Below are 20,940 nucleotides of genomic sequence, written 5' to 3'. Positions count from 1 at the left end.
AGTGAGTTGGCCCTTGGGAAGGAAGAAAACTTGTTGTGAAAATGCCTCCTAAAAATCAAATGGCTAGAGAACTTGAAGAATTGAGAGAAGAGTTGGCAAAAGAGAAAAGAGAGAGGAGAGAACTTGAAGCATCTAGAGTGAGGGAAGAAAGATAAATGAGAAGAGAGAGGCTGCAGCTTATTGCAAGGATAGAATCCTTAGAAAAGGAAAGGCAAGAACCTAGAGGAGAAGAGGTTAGAGGAAGAAATCATGGAGAGAACCATGAAGAAGAAGAGGTTGGTAATGCAAGGCAAGAGCATGAGACAAAAGATGATCCTGAAGAAAGGAGATTTATGAGAATCATTAAGGCAGTACAAGGTAATGGTGGGAAGAACCATATTGATTTTCCAATATACCAGGGTAAAATGGATAGTGAAGAAGTGCTAGGGTGGATAGAGGCCCTTGAGAACTACTTTGATCTTGAAGACATAGAGGCAGATAAGAAGGTAAAAGTAGCAACAAAAAGACTGAGAGGAACATCACTCACTTGGTGGACTAGTGTTCAGAATGAGAGAGAGGAAAGGTGGTGCAGGGAACCTAACCTATGTGGCAGGGGGGAACAAGTATCTCTGTTGCCGGACACCTTGCCACTCCATGAAAGTGAGGATTCAAGTAGATTAGGAAGTTGGAATAAAGGTTTGGTCCATATTTTACAAGTTGGTCTATGTTTCGTAATAAAGGCACATGTAAGGCCCACAAGCATTTTGGTGTGGTTATAAACCAAGTGACTCCATGGGACCAAAAGGCCTTAGAATAGGGTATTTAGAGTCTAAACAGTATTAGCAAAAAGTGGTTGTTTGTTTGTTTTATGGTTGGGAACGCCTATATGGTTGTTCCAACGGTCATGTAGACCTTTATATATGTCATATGTGATCTCAGTTGAAAGGGGGAGATCAGAGTGTACGGTGGTTTGGAGAAAAAATAATAAAAACTTCAAATTTCTGGAAGTTTACTTAGTTGCATTTAATAAATCCATATGACCAATTTTGAGTCAATGGAATAGTTTAGAAAGTTAGGGAATGCATAAAAACTATAGTTTGAAATTTGAATTTCAAATTCAAACGGTCATATTAGTTTTGGAGGGAAAGTAGTAATTTGGTATTTGTTTGATTAAATAAACCTTTGTAACCAACTTGGTCGGTTGGACAGGTGCATATAAGCCTATTTAAGTTGTAATGAACATATGCAAGACATGAATCATTATTGGTACGGAAAAAATCATAGATATTATATAGAACAACAATCATACTTTCCTCTACATCAATTAAAAAAATAAAAAATAAATGATACTTATACATACAATGGGGTTCTCTATGCGAATGAAAATCCTTGATGATCTAGGACGCCAAATTTGTACAGGCTCATCGCCAGTAGCCACACCCTATATACAATAAATAATTTAATTAAATGAGATTACCACAAACATTTTACAAGAATGCATCAATATTTAATCAATTAGAAAACATCTAATTACCTTTCCTTTGTCAATGCATGCTGGCTGACCCCCCGCACTTTGTCCCCCTGGGGCAGGTGGTATCTGCAAGATAAAAGAAAGATTAGAAACCATATATGCTACAATATCAAATAGAAAAAAGAAATGCGAACACAACATAATGTACTGTAGATGTCTCAAGGCCAAATGAAATGGCTGAGAGTGTAGCATCATCTATCTGTCTGAGCTCCTCCTCGGTCATCAACTAAACATGAATGAAGATCACATACATGTAAAAGTCAGTATGGCTTAAAAATTAAAATTACTCTATTATAAAAATTAACTTTAAATCACATATGTCATAACAAAAAAATTTATACACGTACCGACACCGAAGGAGTCCATGCCTCTACATTCCCCTCCTCTCTCGCATCAGGGTCTGTAGCCTCTGCATGTGCGTCTGGTGTATCCTCGTCTAATACAAAATGATACTCAGGAAGATCACCTATGGGACCTAGGAAAATATTCTTGCATGTAATGCAAGTGTGAGGCACACAAACATGTGATGAGCTAGCCGATGATGAACTGGCACCAACATCATCAACATGAGGAGGCAAGACTGACCTAGCCTGAGATATCATTAGGCTACTCAGCCTATGAATGGCTCTGATGGTCTGAGAGCTAGCCTCTGCCATAATATCTGGATGCTGCACTCGAGGAGGGGGGGAGATATCAGGGGGGGGGACAAAAGTGCCAAGTTTCTTCCACTGGGAAGAGGGTCTATCCTAAGGAGCTCCTAGTCCTAAGCCCATGTTGGGCTTCATGCTCCAATAGTTCACTTTAAGTTTCAACACAAATTCTGCATATAATTTTTTAAGGAAATAAAATGGTATGTCTAAATTTCCATGTGGAGGGATATCAAAGACCATCCACCAACGGTCCCAAAAATTTGCATGTATGGCGTCATTTGTGCACCATTTAATCGATAGTTTGGTTTTTTTTGGGTCAACTGGTATACCCGTTTTTGGGTTAGCAAAAAGGCTTGCCAAATCGTCTTTGGTTATGTTGAGGGCCGCGACCTCATCATAATCCAAACCATCATCAAACATTTGGTGCATTTCATCACGCCAACAAAGAGCGGCATTTTGTTGGTTTGTAAGAGTTTCAATGTTATCCACTATGGTGTTTAACGTGGATAACATAGGAGCTAGTGCAGGTACATTATTGTATGTTCTATGCAAACCTCTCAACTCAATGAGATTTTCATTTATCAAATCCTCGATTCGAGGAGGGTTTTGAGGAGGTAGAGGATCATTTGGTGGACGGTTTTGTGGGGATATTGGATCATTTGGTGGTGGGTTGCGAAGAATATTATTCCCTACCTCAGTGTCATCATTTTGATCAGCCATTCCTATTGAATTGCAAAACGTAATATATATTGAAAAAAAATCTATATTTTAACCATTTTTGTCAAAAAAACCCTAGATTCAACTAAAACAAACAAAATCTTGTTAAAATCTATTAAATTTAGGTTAAAAATGAGTCAGTGGGGGGGGCAGGGACATACCTAATATCTGATATCTGATTTGCTATCTGATATCCGATTTATTATCTGATATCCGATCTGACTGGCCCAAATTTGCGTGAAAATAAAGGCCGCGGGTCTATGATTTTGTGTTTAATCCATGCACAGGTATCGGATATCTGATATTATATCGGATATCTGATATTATAATATATATAATATAACATATATATTACATTTTATATATTTTTATATTATATTTTATATTTATTATATTAATTTACTATATATTATAATATAAAATATTATTATTATACTATATTATTATAATTTATAATATATTATACTTTTTTATTATATATTATATTATAAGATATTACTTTTTATTATTATATTGTATTATATATATATATATATTATATTACATTACTATATATTATAATATATGAAATATTATATTATATTATTATAACATAATATGCTATTATAATATTATTATTATAGTATAATATTATACGATTATAATATAATAATAATATTATTATTATATTATTATATTATAGTATAATAATAATTATAATAATATTATTATATTATAGTATAATAATAATTATAATAATAATATTATTATATTATAGTATAATAATAATTATAATAATATTATTATACTATAGTATAATAATTATTATAATAATAATATTATTATATTATAATAGTATGATATATTATTTAATATTATTATTATTATTTTATATCAATAATAATAATATTAAATAATATATCATACTATCATATGATTTTAATTATTAGTCGGATATTGGATTTAAAATCGGATATCCGATATGATATCGGATATCTGATAAGGCTCGGCTTAACCTTCCAGGTTTGGTTCCTGGATAGGTAAAAAAAAGTCAGAGCAGATTTTGAAGCGCTTTTAGGCGTCTTCAAACTCTTTTTTTTTTCACATCGCCACTTTTTGGCACACCATGATCCCGCACATATCCGTAGTATGTAATGTTTGTAGTCGACTGATCTATGGTTTATTGGTAACTGTAACTTGTAATTGAGCCGACTTGACAATCTGTAATCTATAAATAAAAGGTCAAGTTGTGTTTTCAAATGTATGAATGGATGTATGAATGAAAAAATATGCAAGTGAGTTGATTGTGAAGAATAAGTGAGAAAATTTTGAAGAAGGATCAGATATCCTCGAGGAGTAGAAGAGTTGTATTTGATCAGTCAGGATCTATTGAAATAGAGCAAAGGTTTGTATCAAAAATGTTTAGTTGCATCTCATTCATGTCACTTATTATTACTTTCTCACCATTGTAGCAATAATTCCTAAATCTCTTAATAGAGTTGGTCTAATAGCCATTTTATAAATCCTCTAATAAGGTAGAAAGTTCAACCGAATTATTCTAAAGTCGTCTAGCAAGACCACTCCTAATAAAGTGATTAAATCCTCTAACCAGGCCACACCTAATAATGTGTTTTGTAACCTTTAACAGGGTTGGCTCCTAACAGGGCTCACTTCAGAAGAGTGAAAATTGGTAGCTAATTACTTGATGGTTTTCCCCATATTGGGTTTCCATGTTAAATCTGGTGTCTCTTGTGTTCTTGTTATTTTCTTTTGCTTGTATGTTAGTAATTTTGAATGCTTAAAGATCAGTAACCAGTTAATCTACCGAGTTACAAATCTTTTTGTGTGGCTACCGAGTAATCGTAGTAATTAATTTGTAAGACATCTAAGGGATCTATGAATTTATTATGTGGTAACGAATTCACCCCCCTCCTCTTAGTTACTCCATCTATAATTCCAACAATTGGTATTAGAGCATTTGGTGCTTATAGGAAGGATTTCAAGGATCTAAGCCAAAGATTAGGATGTCTTACAAGAGGGAAATTCGAAGGCTTAACAGGGATAACTTTTCAGCATGGCAAGGTCTCATGAGACTCCATCTAGCTTCTATTAGAGACACATGATTGAAATGTCTAGATGAAGCATATGTAACTCCTTTTGGTACATTATCTGCTAATGATATTGCTGATAAAAAGACTCACAACTTCATGATGATAGACATTGCATCTGCCCTACGCTATGAAGAATTTGATGATGTCAAGGACTGCAAAACTACCTTTGAAATGTGGAACAAGCTGAAATAAATCTATGGAGGAGATGATATTGTGAGAAGATCCAAAGAAAAAATTTTAAAAGGACAATTTGATTAGATGAGGATGAGAGAGGATGAAAACATTGCAAAATATGTTGAAATAGTCAAAGAAAGTGTTAGTACAATCAAAGCTTTTGGAGGAGATATCAAGGAGGAAATAGTTATAAGTAAAGTTCTTAGAACATTACTTCTCATTTATGTAATTAGAGTTTCTACAATTCAAGAAACAAGATGTGAAGCAAATCATAAGATAAATTTAGAGGCCATAGTTGGAAGATTGATTACATTTGAGCTAGATAACTATGATAACTATCAGAGTATAATATACTGGTGAATTTTCATATTTTGGTGAATTTGACATTTTGCCAATGTTATTTTTTGGCAATTTCAAAGCCCTTCCATGTTTTCCTAGTCACCAAGCTTTGTTGGGTTTACCTAGTTGCCTGCAATTGTAATCGTCAAGGCAACTATTACATTTGAGTTTTTCCTTGGTGATATTCGCCTTTCACGCACTCGACCAGGTAACGCTTATCGTGGAATGTTCGCTGAGTTTCAAGTTTCTATTTCATGCAATATGGGAGAATTCACCATCCTAGTTTCATTTTATTGTGGAGGAGTCAGCTCATTTCTCGTTATGGGAAGTGGAGGAGTTGGCTCGTTTCGCCAACACACTTTCATTTTGTCGTGGAGGAGTCGGCTCGTTTGGCATGGTAAATTGATAATTGTATTGATTGTAATATGTATAAATCCAAATTCACCCAAGCAATGAGACATTTACTAAATATTGTTGGCACTCCATCAAATTTACATTGCGGGCAAGACTCAGACTCCAGAGATAGCTTCCACAAGTGGTGGTACACTAGTATGTGCAGTTGTGCTATAAAATACTCTCCTTGAGCTTATGTAGTTTAATTTAATCAGAAGCTTATCTACAGTTTCCTTTCTTATAGCACTTCATAACATCACAACCTTTCAATTTTCTCTCTATGATGTTACGGTTAGGTTTAAAATAGTATATCGTAACATAGTGGGTTCGCAAATTTATTGCTAAGATGCTACGACAAACCATAATCGCAACATTGAGAAACCCTACCTCAGAGCCCTAAGATCTTATGATGAAAAGGTTATTGTAAGATTGAAAACCATGCACCATCAGCCACCTCACAACCCTCGGGTCCCATAATGCTAATGATGAACTCAACTAGCATGTACCTATTGGCTCTACCTTAATAGGAAGCTGACATCTGTAGACTGTCACTGTCAAGAGGGGACACCTTTATCTTTATAACGCTTACGATGCTATGACAACTAGGTGTCGCACCATCACAACAAATCTTCACGCCTCCTACGATCACACGATGAGGCTTTGATTTGCCCTTTTAAAAATCCCATCATAGAATTGCAAGCATTAAAATCTAACAATCTCAATCATACGAAAAACCACTCCTTGTAGCATCAGGCTTCTTTTTAAATCATTCTCTAATCATTCGCCAAGCTCAAATCATAGCACCGGAGGGGCCTTGAAAGTCTTTCCCGATACCACAACAAAGGTACACTTGTATCATCAGGGGGGCTCCATCCATCTATTTACGACCTGATGATAAATGATTTTTTCATAGGGTTGTGACCTTTTTGTTTTTTGCTTTCAATGCTGCGAACAAGTGTCGATTGTACGATCAGAAAAGACCTTTTCACCTACAAAACATAGCGCAATACAATGTCACAATACAAGAACCATCATGAGATCTTGGAAGATCACAACATATGCCCATGATATTGCACCATTTCCATTGTTGCAAGATTGGAAAGGATCACTAAAATATGAAAATCATGCTCGAATTATGGCTTAAGGCTAGGGCATGATGATGCATATAAAATTCACTAGGGTTTCTTTTTTTTTTAAATCTTGAATACAATGAAATGATTCACCAAAAAAATTAAAATTTTACTGTGATTATTATTTTTTTTTCACCAATGTATAATTTTTTCGTGGTTTTAAAATAACACAATTCAACTAGATTTTACACATTGTTTGAGAGACTATGAATGATTCACCAATGGAGATTATTATTTTTTCTTTGTAAACTATTTTTTTTGCCACAAAAAATAAATTTTTTTGTCAGGTGTTTTACACCTTTCACCAATTTTTTACACCTTTTCTAAAGGAGGGGTTTATTAAAGTATACCCTGATAACTATGTTACAGCGACCAATAACATTGAATTAGCATTTGAAGCCAAGATTTCACTCAAGGAGAAAGGCAAGAAGATAAAGGATTCTCAATTAGAAAGTGCAGAAGAATCAGAATAGAGTTTTGACAGTGATCTTGAGGTGGTTGAAGCTATACTAGCAAAGAAATTCTCAAGAGGCAAAGGAAAATACAAAGGTAAGGTTCCTCTAGTCTATTTTTCATGTAAGGAAATTGGACATATTGCTGCTAGATGCCCAAATAAGAAAAACAAGGATAATAATAAAGGTCATAAGTGCAATGGCAAGAAAGACTTCAAATCATTCAAAGAAAAAGGTAAGAGAACATGTTTCATGGCTAAGGATTCTAATGATTTTAATGATGAAGATGAAATTGTTTACATTGCTGTGAAAGATGAATCTGACAATGATGAGGAAATGGCACTTATTTCTCATGTGAGAAAAAATGATACATGGATTATAGATAGTGGTTGTTCTGATCATATGATTGGTGATAAAACTAAGTTTGAACATATTAAAGAGTATAGTGGTGGTAGTGTGAGATTTGGTAATAATGAGCCTTGTTTCATAAAAGGAAGAGGAAGAATCTCACTAACCAAAGAACTTGTATGTGATAATGCATATTGGGTAGAAGGACTAAAACACAATATGTTGAGTGTAGCATAGCTACTCAATAATGGCTTCAAAGTGGAATTCATTCATGGAAAAGCAAGATTGTTAGATGACAAAGGAAAGCTGATTGGATCAGGCACTCAAACAAAAGGTAATTTGTTCTATCTTGAACTTGGTGAATGTTCATGTTTTATTGCTCAAGTTGAAGAAAGTTGGTTATGGCATAGGAGGTTGTGTCATGTGAACTTTGATAACTTGGTGAAAATAAGTAAATTCAGGAAAGTAAGATGCATTCCAAATATAAAGAAACCTAAGGTTGGTCTACACAAGAATTGTCAAATTGGTAAGATGGGAAAGACTAGCTTCAAAAGAAAAAACTATCAGTCTGAAGAAGTTTTAGAAATTGTGTATACTAATTTATGTGGATCTATTGGAATTGAAAGCTATATTGGTCAAAATTTCTTCATTCTTTTTGTTGATGATTACTCAAGAATGATGACTATCGTGTACCTAAGAGAGAAATCAGAAGCATTTGAGAAGTTCAAATGGTATTTGACTAGATTTGAGAAGGAAACAGGCAAAAGACTGAAATACTTGAGTTCAGATAGAGGTGGTGAATTCATTTCACATGAGTTCAATAACTTTTGCATTGAAAAAGTCACCAAAATATAGGTATCAACCCCTGGAACTCCTAAGCAAAATGGAATAGCTAAAAGAAGGAACATATCTATCATGGATTATGAAAAAACCTTAAAGATTGAAAAGAACATTACTGTCAAATATTGGAAGGAAGCTATCAGCATTGCAGTTCATACCATGAACCGAGTATAGCTAAAGAAGGACTCATTCAAAACCCCCTACGAGTTATGGTATGGCTAGAAACCCAATGTAAGTTAGCTAAAAGTATTTGGAAGAAAATGTTACATTTTGAAAGAATCTAGAAAAGGTAAATTTTATGTAAAGGGTAATGAAAGAATATTTTTGGGATATTCTTACAAAAATAAAGCATATAAATGCTTGAACTTGTCTACTCACAAAGTCATAGAAAGTGCACATGTGAAAGTTGATGAGTTTGTAGAAAGAACTGAAGAAGAAAGCAAAAGGGAACCAAAAGATTATAGAAGATTTGTTTTCACTTAACCTGATATGGTGCTAGATACACTTCTCAATTAGAAATCTTCTACTCCTGAGTCTTCAGTAACCAAGTTGTAGGAAGTTCAAACCGAGCTATAGGAAACCAAGTCACATTCTGATGCTACTAAGCCAATGCTTACTAAGTCTAAAGGACCTAAGTAGCATATAGAATAGCCAAAACTTGAAGCTAAAGTACAAGAGGATGAGAATGCAAAGCGTTCAAAAGGAAAGCAACCTATATTAACTAAGTATGTCAAGAGACATCATACACTAGATCATACCATTGGAGACAAATCAGAAGCTATTATGACAAGAAATAAGTTGAAAGGTAGTTGTTTAGTTGTTTACTAGTATGCAAAGGATACTCTCAAGAAGAAGGAATAGACTATGGATAGACTTTTGCTCCTATTACAAGATTAGAAGGTGTAAGGACCTTACTTGCATATGTTGCATGCAAAGGATCTAAAGTTTATCAGATGGATGTCAAGTCAACATTTCTCAATGGTATACTAGATGAGGAGGTGTACATTGAGCAACCTGGAGGTTTTGTTGATCCAAACAAGAAGGACATAGTCTACAAATTACACAAAGCATTTTATGGTCTACAACAAGCCCATAGAGCATGGTATGAAAGATTGCATAACTATCTTATTCAGATTAGTTTTCAAAGAGCTAATGATAATAGTAGCTTGTATATCAAGGAAGGATTGGATAATAAGATTCTTTTGGCAGGAATATTTGTGGATGATACTTTGTTCACAAGAAATGATGATCTTTACAAAGAAATTTCAGAGCAAATGAACAAAGAATTTGAAATGTCAATGTTTGGTGAGATCAAATTGTTTGTTGGTCTTCAAATTTAGCAAAGTAAGAATGGCATCTATATCACTCAATCTAAATATATCAAAGAAATACTCAAAAAGTTTGTTATGGAAGATTGCAAACCAGTTGGGACTTGTATGTATATAGGATTGAAACTTACCAAGGATGATGAATCAAAGGAAGTGGATTAGACATTGTATAGATCTATGATTGAAAAGTTGCAATATGTAGTGCATACAAGGCCAAATATTTCCCTTGCAGTTGGTTTTGTAGCAAGATTTTCAGCAAAACCAAGAGAAAATCACATGATGGAAATCAAAACGATCATGAGATATCTAAAAGGAACTGAAGATTATGGATTATGGTACAAATTTGGAGGTAATATGGATTTAAAAGTGTTTATTGATGTAGATTGGGTTGGAAACATTGATGACAGCAAAAGTACAAGTAAAGGAGCTTTCTTTCTTGGAAAGAGGTTGGTTTCTTGGACAAGTAAAAAGAAAAATTGTGCATCCCAATCCACAGTAGAAGCAAAGTATGTTGTAGCAGTAGTAAGCTATTCTAATATTGTCTGGTTCAAACAATTATCAAAGGTATGAAGGAAGAAATCAAAGAACCTTTTGTTATGTTTTGTGACAATACAAGTGTAATTAATATATCCAAAAATCCAGTGATGCATTCAAAAACCAAACACATTGCAATAAAGTATCACTTTTTTAGAGAATTGGTGCAAGATAAGGAGATCATATTGGAATATGTCCATACAAAGGAGCAAATTACTAACATATTCACAAAGCCTTTACCTAAGGATGCATTTTTGTATGTAAGAGGTAAGTTAGGGTTCATTCCCCTATTTGAAGCTCACTAAAATGAAGTTTTAGTGATGCATCAATAGGTATCAAGTTGAAGATATTTTAGTTGATGCAGAATAATCATAGAAATATTGCATATGAATCAGTACATAAGGTACATTGGTATTCATTTGTTTTGTGTTGTCTTTCGCATGTGTTGTCAAAGAGGGAGAGTATACTATCATATCTTTATGAAATTTGATGTTGCTATGTAATTCTTTCATAGAGTGAGATTACTGTACTTGAGGACTTTATAGAATGAAATGTAAGAGGGAGAAACATTCTATTAGAAAAGACTTGTTTTCAAATTTTATTCTACTATGACATGTTGTGTTGCCATCAATGCCAAAGAGGGAGATTGTTGGATACAATTGTTCAATTGTGTATTGTCTTTGATGTTAGACAAATGTCGCATCAATTATCAGCCAAAGTCTACCAAGCTCAGAAGGTTAGCAAAAAGAATTATAGAGTCTACTAAGCATTTCAGGAGGTTACACTGTGAAGTCAGTCTCTGCTAAGCTCACTCAGGCACTAAAGGCTTCTATGGCAGAAATCAGTTTCTACCAAGCTCACAAGGTTAGCAAAGGGAAATCAATTCTTACTAAGTTCACTAGGTCTACAAAGGATTTTGCTGAGTTCATAGTATTTACCGAGCTTCACTTGGTTAACACTAGAAATTATTTTTGGAGCAATATTTATTGAGCTCGGTCAACCAATGGAGGATTTCATTATTTTGGGGAATAAAGTTTATTTGTTTAAGGTAATGTTTGTAGCCAATTGATTTATGGTTTATTGGTAAATGTAACTTGTAATTGAGCTGACTTGGCAATCTGTATTGTATAAATAAAAGGTCAAGTTGTGTTTTCAAATGTATGAATGAGAAAATATGCAAGTGAGTTGATTGTGAAGAATAAGTGTGAGAAAATTTTGAAGAAGGATCAAATATCCTTGAGGAGTAGCAGAGTTGTATTTGATCAGCCAGGATCTATTGAAATAGAGCAGAGATCTATATCAACAAATTTCAGTTACATCTCATTCAGGTCACTTATTGTTACTTTCTCACCTCCTAAATCTCTTAATAGAGTTGCTCTAACAACCATTTTTAAAATCCTATAACAAGGTGGACGGTTTAATTGAATTGTTCTAAAATCCTCTAGCAAGGCGACTCTTAATAGGGTGATTAAATCCTCTAACCAGGTCACACCTAATAGTGTGTTTTGTAACCTTTAACAGGGTTGGTTCCTAATAGGGATCACTTCAGAATAGTGCAAATTGGTAGCTAGTTACTTGGTGGTTTTCCATATTGGGTTTGCACATTAAATCTAGTCTCTTGTGTTCATGTTATTTTCTTTTGCATGCACGTTAATAATTGTGAATGCTTAAAGATCAGTAACCAGTTAATCTACCGAGTTACAACATTTTTCTGTGGATACTGAGTAACATCAGTAATTAAGTTTTAAGACATCTAAAGGATTTTTGGATTTATTTTGTGGTAATTGATTCACCCCCCCTCTTATTTATTCCATCTATAATTCCAACAATATAAAATAGCCAAGTTTTATCTTGGGTTTTAAGGAGATCATCTTTCTTAGTTTTGTCTTTGTATAGGGTCATAGTAATAATACTTGAATTAGGGTAAAAGTACAAAGCCGTGTCACCTTTTAGGATGACTTATCAGAATGATTGAATTTGAGTATTTCTATCTAAAAATCAACTTTATCTAAACATATGATCCAGAAAAAATCATTCTAGCTAAGTTATATATGGTCTCACATGTTTCCAATTGGAAATGTCTATTAAATGCATGTTTTATACTAGTTTGTATCCAATTAGTAAAGAAATAAAATTAGTTTATAAAATTGACATTATAATAACTCTTACTATTTATTACATATTATATTTTTTTAATAACATATAAACACCATTTTATAGAGCTCAAAATCAAGAATATTCTCATATAGAGTTTATAGTGTTTTAATTAGATATATTATATTGTAATTAATTTTTTTTATAGGTACGTATTTTAACACTCGAGAATATGTCAATTTTGAGAAAAGGAAAAAATATTAAATCATTTCACAAAAATTAAAAATAACAAGAAGTTTTAGAGGAGAGAGTCCTCTTCAAGAATGTATGATTTTTCTTTTGGTTAGAATAGATTTGTTTTGAAAAATATGGTGGGAGATGAAAACTATCGATTTTAGGTAAGTTGAACTGTCAATTGTTATAAAAGAAAAAGTATAGGTTGAAAGCCATTTTAAAAAAAAATAATTTCTAGCTATATATGTTATCTATAACATAATCTAAGATAAAATAGAAATAAGTTTATTTCTGTATGGTTTAGTGGTGGGAACTAGACCCACGATTTTTAGCATTTCTTAGTAAGTAAAAATTTATCTTTAAAAATTATGAAAATATATCAATTCTTATTCCAAATAATTATAAAAAATTATAATCCTAAACTTCATTAATTTACTTCATTATCAAATTCTAAATAATACTACTAGTTTTATGTCACTGAAGATGAACAGTTATACTTTTGTTAGCCTTTTCCTTTATAAAAGGGTGACACAAGTTTGTTCTTTTACCCATCAAAGCAGGTCTTGGGAATAGTCAAGATATGGGCTGGCTCACTAAGGAAGAAATGGATTTAGAAACCTCCTTGTTTATCTTGGGTGCAAGGTGATGGTATGACTAAAGGGATAGATTCTAGGCAATAAACCTTGGTGTTTGGGGAGGGAGCCTTTAACTTTACACATTTCCATAGACAACAAAAGAGGAGAGTAAATCAAGAACAAAGAAATAAAAGTATTATTTCTCCAGAAAATATTCAACAAGGAGAAAATCCAGGAATGAAATGACCATAGCTTCCTTCATAGGTGTTGAATTGAATAAGAAACTTCACTAGAGCCAACCAAACCCCACTCATTTCCTCTCTGTTGAACCCATAATGAAGCATAGGAACTTTGTCTTTTGGGTCAAGAAGCCTTTACTCCCTTCATGCTCATCCTAGTAATTATGCAAATGGACTCTATTGTAATAAAAAAATGAAAAGAAACCCACCCTAACCTTTCCATCATCCCAAGACTCAGTAATTATCTAAGAGAGCTTTGGGTTGTAGCCCTCCATACTCATGATATACTTGGCAATCCCAACATGCTCAAGGGTCTCCCAGAGCACATTATCACTCTAATACTCCCCTTATTCTTCTAGATCAATTTGATAGGGATCCCCACCCATGCTTCTCCTAATTTGGTGACTATGAATATTGCACATAGCTTTTAGAAAGAAAAGGCCCAAGAAAATAAAACACCATTTTTTAAGCTTTGCACACAAGCTTAATAAATCTAACATTGAAATAGAAAGCCAAATTATCAAAAAAATTGGAAAAAAAAATCTTTTTAAAATAAATAATGACATACTCATTAATGATTTCAGAGCAATCATGGCAGATCACTCCACATGACTCTAGGTCAATATATATGAAGGGTCATCCCCAATTTTGAACACGTTCCTATATTTTTCCACACTTTCCATTGTATCTACTGCATGATTTACTTTTTGGTAGGAGTGGTAAAATGACACCTCCTCCACATTCATTAATAGGCATGTACTTATGTGTAGTACATATTTGTTGTTTCATTAAACCTTATGCACATCCTTTAACATATTAATGATATATAAGGTATCCCCTTCAATAATACTTTTTAAAAATTCTTACTCATGAGTATAATAACCCCATGATAAAGAACAATAAGATCAACAATGTAAGAGCTTTGGATACCTAGGTTGATAGAATAGGTCACCATCAAATCACCTTTTGGGTCTCTCAAAATCCCACTCCCACTTTCCTAATGCAAGTTACAGATTTAGAAAGTATTGAAATTCAGCTTGACCCAATTGTCAAGTGGTGCCATTTTATGTTCTTGTGGATGCCTATCAATAGATTTTTGAAGTATCTTAGATTATCCGACAACATCCATAGCCTTCCAAACTCCTAATCAAAATTAAGTGGGGGTGGGACAATGGTTAAGAGGATTTAGTGTCTTCATATTTTCTCTCACATTATGCATGAACCCCATAATTACCAATTTTTCATTTTTACTCTTGTCCCTAAATATCTTATTGTTATGTTCCTTCCAAGGGCTCTTGTTTCTATACAAATGGGAATACCACTAGAGTTCAGTAACAAAAGGATGGAGTGAAGGGGAATTCTAGGAGTTGACAAAATCATTAGGGTCATTGTTCCAACACCATTTATAAGTCAACAAACTCATAATACTTTTTTTGATTTCCCAAGAAAGAGGACATGAGAAGAGGATGTGATCAATAGACTCAACATCTTGTTCACATAGAACATATCTATTGACAAAATAAATGCCTCTTTTAAAATATTATTTGAAGTACTTGAATCTTATTATGAGAGACATTCTAGCTTAAAAACTTGGCTTTGAGTATAGTATTGTTATCTAATTTTTTTTTTCAATCAAACATACTTGCATAATTTTGAACTAGTAGGTCAAAACAAGTTGTAATCATATTGTCTCTCAATTTTGTCCTCTTCCATATGATTTCATCCAATTGATTCAGCCCACAAAATCTTAAAGAATTAGGACTTTGGACAAGTGGTAAAGTAATGCTCTTAATTCTTATTTATTTTCATCTTCTAGCTTATCCCATTGTCCATTCTTTCCCAATAGTTTGGAAACTTAAAACCCAACCTTGCAATGAGAACACTATTAGAAGTCGAGAATAGGGGATGCAAATCCTTGGTAAGAACATCTACCAATGAATCCTCTTAGAAATAAACATAAGCTACATTAACAACAAGCCAAGAGGAGCCTTGAGTAAGGAGAGGGGTGACCTACTTCGTATTATTCTAGATAATTTACCCCTAAATAGAAAGGTCTAACAATAGATTGATCCCATTCCCATAATTGAGATACTTTCTTCTTAGTAACTTATCCCATTCCAAATCTAACTTCATCACATTCTATCTCATCTTTGAAATGGAGGCAATATTAATTAGATGTGAATCCCTAACATTGAGGCTACCTTGATCCTTAGGAAAACAAACCTTTTCCTATTTAACAAGAGAGATTCTCTTTTTATCTTCGGGTCTATCCCAAAATAAATTTCTTTTAGTAGCATCCAACTTTTTAGTCCAGAGAATGTGCATGTGGAACAGTGACATAATACATACTTTGTAAAACTTTGGAGAGTTGTCATGAGAATTTGGAGCTAATGAACATTACTTTGAAGAGCTCCCTTCCAAGATAGAAGTTTCAAAGTTGATTCCTTTTCAAAAAAATTTCTAATTTGATTAGGATCCAAGACAGTTATAGAGAAATGCTTAACATAATTACATAAAGTTAATTCAAGTCTTTAAATAAGTGAAGTAACATAATTGCAATGCTTAAATGAACAAAGAATGATAAGGAAATGAACTAAAAGAAAGAGAGTAGAGAGATAGAAGACAAAATGCAATTGATAATGAAGTCATGGTCCAATAGGGGGATTGATCAAACTAGCTCCAAAAATTAAATTACAAGATCATCCCTTCAACCACATTGGCAACATTATTATCCAATGTGCAAGAATAATCTTCAAGTCTTCAAGACCATAATTTCCTTCTCATCATGTGGGTCCCTGAAAAAGCCTTACCCCCATTTTATATATGAATTTAGCCATACATGGACTAAAACAAGTCATTACAAAAATAACCCTCTCTAACTAACTTCATCTTCATAATAATGAAATGAATGTCATTGGAAAGCTCTTGACAACATCTTTAATTTGAAATCCATTGTTGACCACTTTTGAGATGATTATTCTTTTCACTTTTTGATGACCACTCTACCTGGTTTGACCAAAGTTTAACTTTCCATAACATTGTCATCTAAATTGTGACTTTTCCCATTCAAGTTATGTTGGAGTTAAAATTTTCAAACACTTTGTAATAATATCGATTCTTTGAGCATTTGGGACATTTCAATTTTCACTAATTTTTATCCCCTGGATAATTTTCCTTGACATTGTTATCAACCTTAGCCATGGAAAAATGTGGACCAAGATAAACCATAAGAAGAGAAGGTATCTAACAGTCAATAATCAATGTAATACAATTTTGAAGCCTCCTCAAAGTATTAAAAAAGTACAAAGCACTTTTGGCAAGAGTTAATTTTTGACCGAAAGAAAGGGCATACTCCCCCATGTTAGATTGTGGTGATTGATCAAGGAAGTATTGTAGATACTCCATAATTTATGGCTAACATTTTGTAACTAATTTTAACCATAAAGCAACAAAAATACTTTTATAAAAGGTCTTAGGGTTATGGATTATTTGATTGTGGGTGATGAAAAAATTGTTTCATGTGGTGGTATTGAGTTGCAAGGGATTATAGATTGTAATTAGGTTGTAATCACTAGATCATAATAATATTGAACTTTTTGTTTGGTGGATTTAGCCCAAGGTTTGGCTAAACCATGTTAAATCTTGGTGTTGTGTGTTCTCTTCTATGTAATCTATTATTTTCTAATATTGTTTATATTTTCAAGTAATTGTTATTTTTGTTTTTAGTTTTATCCTAACACCTCCAAATGTATTTTTAGGAGTTTTCTTATTCTATGGTGGCTTCTCCTAGCATTAGGGTGTCATCCAAAAATTTCTTGTGGGAGAGAATTTCTACTAGATAGAGGATGGTCTAAAGCCTTTAATAGAACTGGAGCCAACCATAATGATAGGATTCCTACTAGGAACATTAGCCAAAATAATAAAGAGATAAGGGGATACACGATCACCTTTTCTAAGACCACTAGAGATGCTAAAGAAACCCTTTAATGAACCATTAAGAAACACCAAAAACTTGGGTGTTTTAAAGTACCCCTCAATCAACCTTAACAATTCTTCCTCTAAATCATATTGTTTTTAGATACTCATAGAGAAAGTCTCATATTACCATATCATACACTTTGGTGGTCTCAAGCTTAAACATCATACTTTTTTTTTTTCTCCCTTTAACGATTGAGAAAATAGCTTCATGGATTATAAGGATCAATCTGTAATTTGTCTTCCTGGTGCAAAGACTTTTTTCTCAAGATGTTTAATCTAATCCGAAAAGGGGTTAACGTGAGATACAAACAACTTGGGGAATTTTTATAGATGGTATTAAATAGGTCAATGGTTGTAAAATTCATGTTATTGGCCCCAAAAAACTTAGGAATGAGGATAATAAATATTATTGAGCTCTTTGGGAATAGCCCTAGAGGAAATAAATTCTTTGGTTGCCCAATATATATCGTTTCCAGCTATCTCCCATTATTTTTGGAAGAAAAATAGAGAAAAACCATTTGATGCTAGTGACTTGTGAGGACTCATGGAAAAGGCATCGGCTGTCACCTCATCCATGGTTCCTAATTTTTTCAATACTAAGATATCTTCAAGATGAATACAAGTGAGGACACATTCAAGTAGATTAGATGTTCTCTCTTTTGAATGGGGATTGGGAGGTTGGTTACGTAGATTAAAGAGGTGATAGACCACCTCTTATTTAACCTCCATATTGTTAGTAACAATACCCTTCTCTGTGGGTAAATCATTAATCAACTTCCTATTTCCATGCTTCAACATTGATTGATAAAATAATCTAGATTTTTTTCCTCCCTCCTATTGGAAATGCAAGAAGTAACATAGACGGAAGGGGTGAATCAATTACCACAAAAATAATTCCAAGTTCCTTAGATGTCAATAAAAACTTATCACTTAATAAACAAAATCCTTTCTATACTCGGTTACAGCTAGAGATATTCATTGTAACTTAGTTAATAAAGCAAAAATCAAGATATTAATCTATATTAATCTTTAGTAACTTAGTTGCAAAAACATAAAGCATTAAGAAAATAACATGAGACACCAAGATTTAATATGGAAATAAAATTTGGGAAAACCAACAATGCAACTAGTTATAGACTTCTAAAGTGAGCCCTATTAGAAGCTAACCCTTTTAAAGGTTACAAAATATATAGTTAAGTGTGAGCTTGTTAGAGGATTTGGATCACCCTATTAGGAGTGGCCTTGTTAGAGGTCTTCAAAAACTTGAACCTTGAAATGTGAACTTGTTAGAGGTCTTCAGAAACTTGAACCTTGAAATGTGACCTTGTTAGAGGATTTACACAATGACTACTAAGCCAACTATGTTAAGAGATTTCTTCACTGCTACAATTATTAGAGAGTAAAAATGATTGACCTAGTTGTTGAGGCAACTAACTTTGCAAATTCAAATCATTGTTCTAGTTTAATCTCTGAACCTTCTTGATTACAATATTCTTTTCACCTCAATTTTCTAACTTGGATGCTTTATCCTTAATCAAATATCCTTCTCATTTCCCTTCTTTTTCATTATTCCTTATTGATTGATTCAATGTACAACTTGTCCATTCATATATATGATATTCAATGTCAACTTGACTTGAATAACCTTCCATTCAAACATTTAACATCCATTTGGTTGGCTTGTATTAACTAATTAATTAACAAAAGAAATCTTCTTGCAGTTAGATAATATTGGACTAATCACTCAATTAATACTGACCTTCCTTTGATGATTGACTAAACTTGGTTAAAATTAACTCTTTTCATAACTAATGAAACTCGTTTAACATTAACACTCTTCATTGACTGACCAAACTTGGATTCTCCATAGTTGATACTAGAATCTCCCAAGGTTGGCTTACACTATGCTCAGCTCAAGCTTGGCATTTTTGTAACAATAATGAAAAAATACAATTGAATAATCTTTTTCAACAATCTCCCTCTTTGGCATTGATGGAAACACACTGTGTTATTATGCAAAGGAGTAAAAGCACAGATTTGTGTCACCGTTTGTGATACAAAAACCTATTTTGGTCAAATCTCATTTCTCTATCAAAACTCAACTTTTTTAAAAATCTAAAAATACCCTTTTATAGATCTCAAATTCAATATCATCATTATATATTTTTTGAGTCTTTTGATTATTTATAATATGTTATAATCTCAAAATATTATAAGCTGATATTTCAACATTTCAAAAGATGCTCCCTCAAAAAAGGAAAAGAAATGGTATATCATATCAAAAGAATAAAAAAATTATATTTATCACTAGAGGAGAGAATCCTCTTCACGAATATGTAATTTTTTTGCAAGAAGGTATAGATTTGATAGGGAAGTTTTGATGGGAGGAAAAAACTATTGGATTCTAACAAGGTCAAACTTGAGTACTTATAACAAAGAAAATATACATCAAAAATAATTATTTCTTTTTTTGTTCACTAGCTATACATGTCATCTATAAAATATTTTCAAATTAGAACAAAAAAAGATGATTTGCACATACTTGTTTGACGGGAACTGCATCCTATATTTTTTACACTTAAAAAAGGGACTTCAAAATAAAATAAAATGAATAAATTCTTAGTCAAAAAAATTATAAAAATTATAGGCATAAAATTAATACAATTCTACACATTTCATCAATTTACATCATCTTCATATTTTAAACAAAAATACCATTTTTTTGTCATTAATGTTGAATTGTCACATTTTGATATCAAATTTCTTTATAAAAGGTGGCACAAGTTTGTGCTTTTACCAAAAGAAAATTTAGATCAACATAATGATTTATAAGATTTTGTAATATCCTTAGTTTTATTTTGATTGTTCATCCATGAGAACTCCCTCTGAGATTCTCCCTCTATTATCTATCCTAAAACTTTGTCTTATCAATCTCTCTCTTTCTCTCTTATACAAATCTCTCCCTCTTATTATTTTCTTTGACATGACATCAATCTCTTGCTCCCTCTTTGACATCAAAATCCAAAGACTTCATACAATAAAATTGTAATGTACCGATTCATATGCAATTTTCTCTGACAACCTTGCATCAGCTTGATAATTCATCAATGAAGCTTGGTTGATGCATCACTAATCTGTACTCTAGTGAGCATGAGATAGGGGAAGGACCCCTAGCTTATCTCTGAGATACAAAAATAAATCCTTAAGTAATGGCTTAGTGAATATGTCTACAATCTTCTCCATAGTATTCACTTATTCTAATCTCACCTCATTATCTTTAATTAATTCCCTTATAATATCTCCTCCATAGATATT

Source organism: Cupressus sempervirens, chromosome 9 (assembly GCF_028749045.1).
Source record: "Cupressus sempervirens isolate cs-2001-9-10 chromosome 9, ASM2874904v1, whole genome shotgun sequence".
NCBI classification, from domain to species: domain Eukaryota; kingdom Viridiplantae; phylum Streptophyta; class Pinopsida; order Cupressales; family Cupressaceae; genus Cupressus; species Cupressus sempervirens.
This window is presented reverse-complemented; position numbering follows the sequence as displayed.